Source organism: Balaenoptera musculus, chromosome 4 (genome assembly GCF_009873245.2).
Source record: "Balaenoptera musculus isolate JJ_BM4_2016_0621 chromosome 4, mBalMus1.pri.v3, whole genome shotgun sequence".
Classification (NCBI taxonomy): domain Eukaryota; kingdom Metazoa; phylum Chordata; class Mammalia; order Artiodactyla; family Balaenopteridae; genus Balaenoptera; species Balaenoptera musculus.
Genome location: NC_045788.1, coordinates 95,234,917 through 95,243,128, shown reverse-complemented (window position 1 = coordinate 95,243,128; position 8,212 = coordinate 95,234,917).

Here is an 8,212-nt window from a genome sequence, read left to right as displayed (position 1 = left end):
TCTTCTAGTGTTATCTACCATGAAGATTGTGTAATATCCCTGGAAAGTTAAATAGCACCCTTCAAACTAACATTTGCTTTTTCTAACTACTCTAGAAATCTTCTCGGTAGAAGATGTAGATTCTTTGTGCTTCATTATCAATTACCATCATTCTAAATAAGGTTATAATGAATTAATTTGTTTTCTCCTAAGAATTTCATGTCCGAAATTAGTCAATAATAATTGACTGTCTATTCGGAATAAAACACCATAATAAAGTCTGCCTATGTTAGACTAGAGTTAGATACTTAAATCTGTGCCTCTAATTAGCATAGGTTAATAATTTGTAGATGACATTTAAGCACATAAGGCGATTCTGGGACACAAGATTCAGACTTAGGATCTGCTTGACTCGAGATATAGATGAATAAAGTTGAGATGGGACTTGATTTGACTTTATCAACATGTTGTTTGTGAGTCTTCTACTTTTGATTTAAAGTGATTTGGGGGCAGGTGAGCTTATTACTATCAATAATACATTTATGATGAAGATGATCATAATAATTTATATTATTTGAGAATAAGGTGGTTAGTTTAGGGTCTGGAAGAGTACTCTGGCTGTAAGATTTGAAGAAATATGTCAGGACATCAGCATCGTGGCAATGTGAGATGTCCCCTTCAATCTACAATCAGTAAAATGTCCATAAGTCACCAAAAATTCCTCTGCACAACACACCAGGATGCCAGAAAATTCCACACATCTGTATATCTAAAGGTGGGTGGATTGGAGCACATAGAGGAGGAAAAACTGGGGGCACAGTGAAAGCAGTGCCTGTGTTCCTGCCCCCTCAGCCACAGCAGCTGACCCTGCCAGCCCAAAGAACCCAGGATCAGGAGAGGAGGCTGTGCACACAACTCTGGCTTCCTAGCAACAGCAGTGCCCACAGCCACAGGGAAGTAGACAGCAGCAGCAAGGCCTATGACCCTGTCTCTCCAGCTGTGGAAGTACCCATGACTCTGGCCCACCAATCTGCAGTAGTAGCACCTGTGAACCTGACAAGCCCAGAGGTAACAGAAGCACCCCTGGCTTCCCCCCTTTTCCCCTGTGGCAGCAGAGCCTGCAACCCCAGTCATGGTGGAAGCATCTGCCATCCCTGTACCCCAGGCAGCAATGCCAGCAACAGCCATGACACCAGCAGCAGCAAGGCACAAGAGACTCAAGAGGCATAAGCAGCAACAACGGGGGTACTGAGCAACACCTCTGGCAGAAGTGGTGGACGATGGAAACTGCTGATCTCAAATATAACTAGAGGTAGCTCAGGTAAGAGAAACCAAAAATTTGTGCTATAGTGCCACCTACTGAAAAACAAAAGAAAGATCTCTAATTACTAATGTTGAATTGTCAGAAGTAAGTAAAAAAAGCTTTACCTAAAGAAGAAATGTGTTTGTTACTTCAAATGCACAGGTAGACGAACAACCATCAAGCACCATGAAAAACATGGTAACATGGTATCATAAAAAGAAAATGACAAAACTCCATAAACCAAACTTAAAGTCATAGAATATTGTGATTGAACTAATAGAGAATTCAAGATAGCTGTCATGAAGAAACTCAAAGAGGTACAAGAAAACAGAAAGGCAATTCAGTGAGCTTAGGAATAAAGTTAATGAATAGAAGAAATACTTTACCAAAGAGATAGAAACTCTAAAAAAGAACTGAACTGAAATTTGGAGCTGAAGAACTCAATAAATGAGATGAAGAACACATTAGAAAGCACTGGAAATAGAGTAGATAATATGGAAGAGAGAATTAGTGAGCTCAAAGATAGAAATATAGAAATACAGGCAGAAGAGGAGAGAGAACTAAGATCTAAAAAAATTGTGGAGATTCTGTGAGAACTATATGACTTCACTGCGAAGGTCAACATAAGAGTAATTGGTATCCCAGAAGGAGAAGAGAGGGAGAAGGAAGCAGAGAGTTTATTCAAATAATAGCTGAGAACTTTCCAAACCTGGGGAAAGAACTGGATATATAAGTCCATGAAGCTAAGAGAACACCAGATTACCTCAACACAAAAAGACTTTCTCCAAGACCATTACATTAGAACTGTCAAAAGTCAATGACAAAGACAGAATGGCCATCATCAAAAAATCTACAAACAATAAATGCTGGAGAAGGTGTGGAGAAAAGGGAACCCTCTTGCACTGTTGGTGGGAATGTAAATTGATACAGCCACTATGGAGAACAGTATGGAGGTTCCTTAAAAAACTAAAAATAGAACTATCATATGACCCAACAATCCCACTACTGGGCATATACCCTGAGAAAACCATAATTCAAAAAGAGTCATGTACCACAATGTTCGCTGCAGCACTATTTACAATAGCCAGAACATGGAAGCAACCTAAGTGTCCATCGACAGATGAATGGATAAAGAAGATGTGGCACATATATACAATGGAATATTACTCAGCCATAAAAAGAAACGAAATTGAGTTATTTGTAGTGAGTGGATGGACCTAGAGTCTGTCATACAGAGTGAAATAAGTCAGAAAGAGAAAAACAAATACCGTATGCTAACGCATATATATAGAATCTAAAAAAAAAAAAAAAAGGTGCTGACGAACCTAGGGGCAGGAGAGGAATAAAGATGCAGACGTAGAGAATGGACTTGAGGACATGAGGAGGGGGAAGGGTAAGTTGGGATGAAGTGAGAGAGTGGCGTGGACATATATACACTACCAAATGTAAAATAGATAGCTAGTGGGAAGCAGCCACATAGCACAGAGAGATCAGCTTGGTGCTTTGTGACCACCTAGAGGGATGGGATAGGGAGGGTGGGAGGGAGACGCAAAATGGAGGAGATATGGGGATATATGTATATGTATAGTTGATTCACTTTGTTATAAAGCAGAAGCTAACGCACCATTGTAAAGCAATTATACTCCAATAAAGATGTTAAAAAAAAAAGTCAAAAAAGTCAATGACAAAGAAAGAATTTTAAAGGTAACAAGGAAGGAAGGACAGTAACCTACAAAGGAACCCCCATTAGGCTTTCAGCAGATTTCTCAGCAGAAACTCTATAGGACAGGAGAAAGTAGAATGATGTATTAAAAATATTGAAAGATAAAAACTTTCAGCAAGAATACTCTGTCCAGCCAAGGTATCCTTCAGATCTGAATGAAAAATAAAGGCTTTCTCAGACAAACAAAAGCTGAGGGAGTTCATCACCACTAGACCTGCCTCACGAGAAATGTTGAAAGGAGCTCTTCTACCTGAAATGAAAAGGCAAAAGTACACAAAACTTTGAGTAAGGTGATAAATAGACAGAATCATAAAATTGCAATTTTATATCAGAATAGGCTGTTAAACACTTAATTGTAGCATACAGTTTAAAGGGAAAGAAATCAGTAAGGATAACTATAGTAACTTTAGTTTGGTAACAAACTCACAAGGTAAAAAGGAATAATTTGAGACAACAAAAACATAAAAGGGGAAGAGGAAAAGGAGAGAACTCATATAGGCAGTAAAGATAAAATGCTATCAGTAGAAAAAGGACTATTTTATCTATAAGACATTATATACAAACCACATGGTAATCACAAAATATAAATCTAGAGCAGAGACACAAAACAAAAAAAAGAGGGAACTGAGAAAACATCTTAGAAAACTACCAAACTAAAATGGCAGATAGAAACAGAAGAAAAAGAAAAATGGAGGTGTAGAGCAACCAGAAAACAAAGGATAAAATGGCAGTACTAAGTCCTCATTTATCAACAGTCACTCCAAGTGTAAATGGATTAAATTCATCAATCAAAAGTCACAGAGTTACTGGCTGGATTAAAAAAAAAAAAAAAAAAAACAAGACCCAATGATATGCTGGCTCTGGGAGACTCTGTTCTGAAGATGAATATAGGCTCAAAGCAAAGGAATGGAAGATGATACTCCAAGCAAATAGAGGCCAAAAGAAAGTATGGTGCAGACATACTCATGTTAGACCATCTAGCCAAAAAAGGTAACAAGAAATGAAAATGGATATTATATTATGATAAAGGGGAAGCATAAGAAAGAAAACATAACTGTCAGTAAGGAGCACCAGAATATATAAAGCAATTATTAACAGACCTAAAGGGCAAATCTGACAGTAACACAATGTTAGCAGGGGCTATAACATTCCACTTACAACAATGGATAGATCACCCAGACAGAAAGTCAACAAGGAAAAATAGCCAAAAATAAAATATTAGACCAGATGGATGTAATAGATTTATATAGAACATTCCATTCAAATGCAGCATAATGATGCATTCTTCTTAAGAGCACATGGAACATTCTCAAGGAGCGATCATATGTTGGAACACAAAATAAGTCTCAAAAAATTTGTGAAGAGTGAAGTAATATCAAGCATCTTTTGCAAGCACAATGAAATTAGAAATCAACTACAAGAAGAAAACTGATAATGTCACAAATAGGTGAAGATTAAACAACATGCTACTGAGCAACTATTGGGTCAATGCAGAAATCAAAGAACAAATCCATAAATACCTGATGACATATGAAAATGAAAATAAAACACACCAAAATCTGTGGAATGCAGCAAAGGCAGTTCTAAAAGGGGAGTTTATAGCAATACAGGCCTATCTTGAGAAACAAGAAAAATCTCAAATAAACAACCTAACCTTACAACTAAAGGAACTAGAGAAAGAAGAACAAACAAAGCCCAAAGTTAGTAGGAAAAAGAAAATAATAAAGATCAGAGTGGAAATAAATGAAACACAGACTAAAAGACAATAGAAAAAAATCAATGAAACCAAGAACTTGTTCTCTGAAAAGATAAACAAAATTGACAAACCTTTAGTTAGACTCACTAAGAAAAAATGAGAGAAGGCTCAGTTAAATAAAATCAGAAATGAAAGAAGAAAAATTACAATGGAAACCACAGAAATACAAAAGATTATAAGAGAATATTATGAACAGCTATATACCAACAAATAGGACAACTTAGAAGAAATGGGCAAATTCTGAGAATCATACCACCTTCCAAGATTGAATGATGAGAAATGGAAAATATGAAGAGACTGATCATTAGTAAGGAAATCAAAAACCTCCCCTAAACCAAACGTCCAAAACCAGATGGCTTTGCAGGAAAATTCTAACAAACATTCAAAGAAGAATTAACACCAATCCTTCTCAAAGTCTTCCAAAAAATTGAACACCAATCCTTCTCAACTCTTCCTAACACATTTTACAAGGCCAGCATTTACCCTGATATCAAAACCAGAGAAAAACAACACAGAAAAGATAATTACAGGCCAATATTGCTGATGAACATAGGTGCAAAAAATCCTTAACAAAATATTAGCAAACCAAATACAACAATACATTAAAAGGATCATACACCATGATCAAATGGGATCTATTCCATGGATGCAAGGGTGGTTCAACATCCACAAATCAATCAACATGATACACCATATTAAAAAAATAAAAAATAAAAATCACATGAACATCTCAAAAGAGACAGAAAAAGCATCTGACAAGATTTAACAGCCATTTATGACAAAACTAAATAAAATGTGTATGGAAGGAATGTGCCTCAACATAAGAAGGCCATATATGACAACCTACAGCTAACATCATACTCAATGGTAAAAAAACTGAAAGCTTTTCCTCTTAAGATCAGGAACAAGACAAGGATGTCCACTATCAGTACTTTTATTCAACATGGTATTGGAAATCCTAGCCACAGCAATCAGACAAGAAAAAGAAATGAAAGATATCTAAATTAGAAGGGAAGAAGTAAAACTGTCACTATTTGCAGATAACATGATACTATGTATAGAAAACCCTAAAGACTCCACCAAAAAACTATTAGAACTAATACAATAAGTGAAGTTGTAGGGTATAATATTAATACACAGAAATCTGTTGCATTTATATACACTAATAATGAACTATCAAAAAGAGAATTCAAGAAAACAATTCCATTTAAAATTTCATCAAAAAGAATAAAATACCTAGGAATAAATTTAACCAAGGAGATGAAAGACCTGTACACTGAAAACTTAAACACTCTTGAAAGGAACAGAAGAAGATACAAAGAAATGGAAAGATATTCTGTGCTCATGGATTGGAAGAATTAATATTGTTAAAATTTTCATATTGCCTAAAGCAGTCTACAGATTCAATGTAATCCCTATCAAAATCCCAGTAACATTTTGCACAGAAATAGAACAAAAAAATCCTAAAATTTATATGGAACCACAAAAGATCCCGAATAGCTAGAGCAATCCTGAGGGGAAAAAAAAAAAAAACAAAGGTAAAGGTATCACACTTCCTGATTTCAAATTATTCTAAAAAACTATAGTAATCTATACAACATGGTATTAGCAAAAAAAAAAAAAAAAAAAAAAAAAAAAAAAATTGACACTGAGATCAATGGAACAGAGTTGAGAGCCCAGAAATAAACCCATACGTATATGGGCAATTAATTTATAACAAAGGAGCAAAGAATGTACAATAGAGAAAGGATAGTCTCTTCAGTAAATAGTGTTGGGGAAAGCTAGACAGCCAGCCACATGCAAAAGAGTGAAACTAAAGCACTTTCACACCATACACAAAAATCAACTCAAAATTGCTTAAAGACTTGAATATAAGCCCCGGAACCATAAAATTCCTAGAAGAAAATATAGGCAGTGTGCTCTTTGACATTTTACCAATATCTTTCTGGATATCTCCTCAGGCAAGGGAAACAAAAGGGAAAATAAACAAATGGGACTATATCAAACTAAAAAGCTTCTACATGGCAAAGAAAACCATCAACAAAATGAAAAGACAACATAATGAATGGGAGAATATATTTGCAAGTGGTATATCTGATAGAGGTTAATATCCAAAATATGTGAATAACTCATATAACTCAAAAACAAAAAGAACAATTTGATTTAAAAAAAAACTGGCAGAGGATTTGAATATAGATGGCCAACAGGCACAGGAAAAGATGTTTGACATCACTAATTATTAGGAAAATTCAAATCAAAACCATAGTGAGATATCACCTCATGTCTGTTAGAATGGCTATTACCAATAAGGCAAGAAATAACAAGTACTGGAGAGGGTATGGAGACAAGGAAACTCTGATACACTGTTGATGGGAATGTAAATGTAAATGTAAATTGGTACAGAAACTATGGAAAACAGTATGGAGATTCCCCCCAAAATTAAGAATAGAACTATCACATGATCCAGCTATTTTACTTCTGGGTACTTATCTGTAGACTATGAAAACACTAATTTGAAAAGATATATTCACCCCTAAGTTTATTGCAGCAGTATTTACAATAGCCAAGATATGAAAACAACCTAAGTGTGCATCAGTGGATGAATGGATAAAGAAGATGTGGTATGTTATAAACCAATGTTACCTCAATTAAAAAAAAAAAAGAAAAAGAGTCAGTGTCTCAAGTCAAAGTTAAAGAGATTTAGGGAAAGAAAGAGAAGTATGTGGTCTCAAAAACAAAAGTCTGAAGGACATAAAGAAGACTAGCAGATTTTACCTGGAGTGTAGCTCCCTGGTCTGTTGGGAAAATATCTGTGATTGAGTGATGAGGATGAAGATTCCCTACTAATAATCAGACTGATTCAAGAAAGAGCTCGTGGAGAGACATGTGAAAATGGTAGAAAAAATAATTTTGTGTCTTGAAGCATATTCAAAATTCTCATCTTGGGATAAATTGGAATTTTAAAGTTTTTCTGAAAATAGAGTTTTAAATATTTGTATTTATTTAGATATTTGTCTCATTCACATTCTCAAGACTGATGTTGTCCCTTACAAGCTATTTTCCACCTTAAATAATTCCCATTATCTTCCATACACTTTGAAAACATTTTAAAAATAAATTTTACCAGAAAATAAGTTATTTTATTTTCTAAAGTGTGGAGAAATTTATAATGCATTGCCTTTACATATGAACACTTCCTAAAGTTAAACTCTACTTTGGGGAAAAACAATTGCCTAAGAAGGCTGTTAAAATTTTAGGCCAACTTTGATCAACAATTTATGCCTGAGTTATGTTGCCTAGTGATAGAAGATCAAGAGTAAGTTTTCTTAAAATACCAGCTACGATTTCAGAAAACTGTCAGTCTCATCATGTTGGTATTATGGGAAGGAATCCTAAATGAAACAGAAATAAAAAAAGAAAATAGTCAGGAGCCATATGGAACTTTATCATT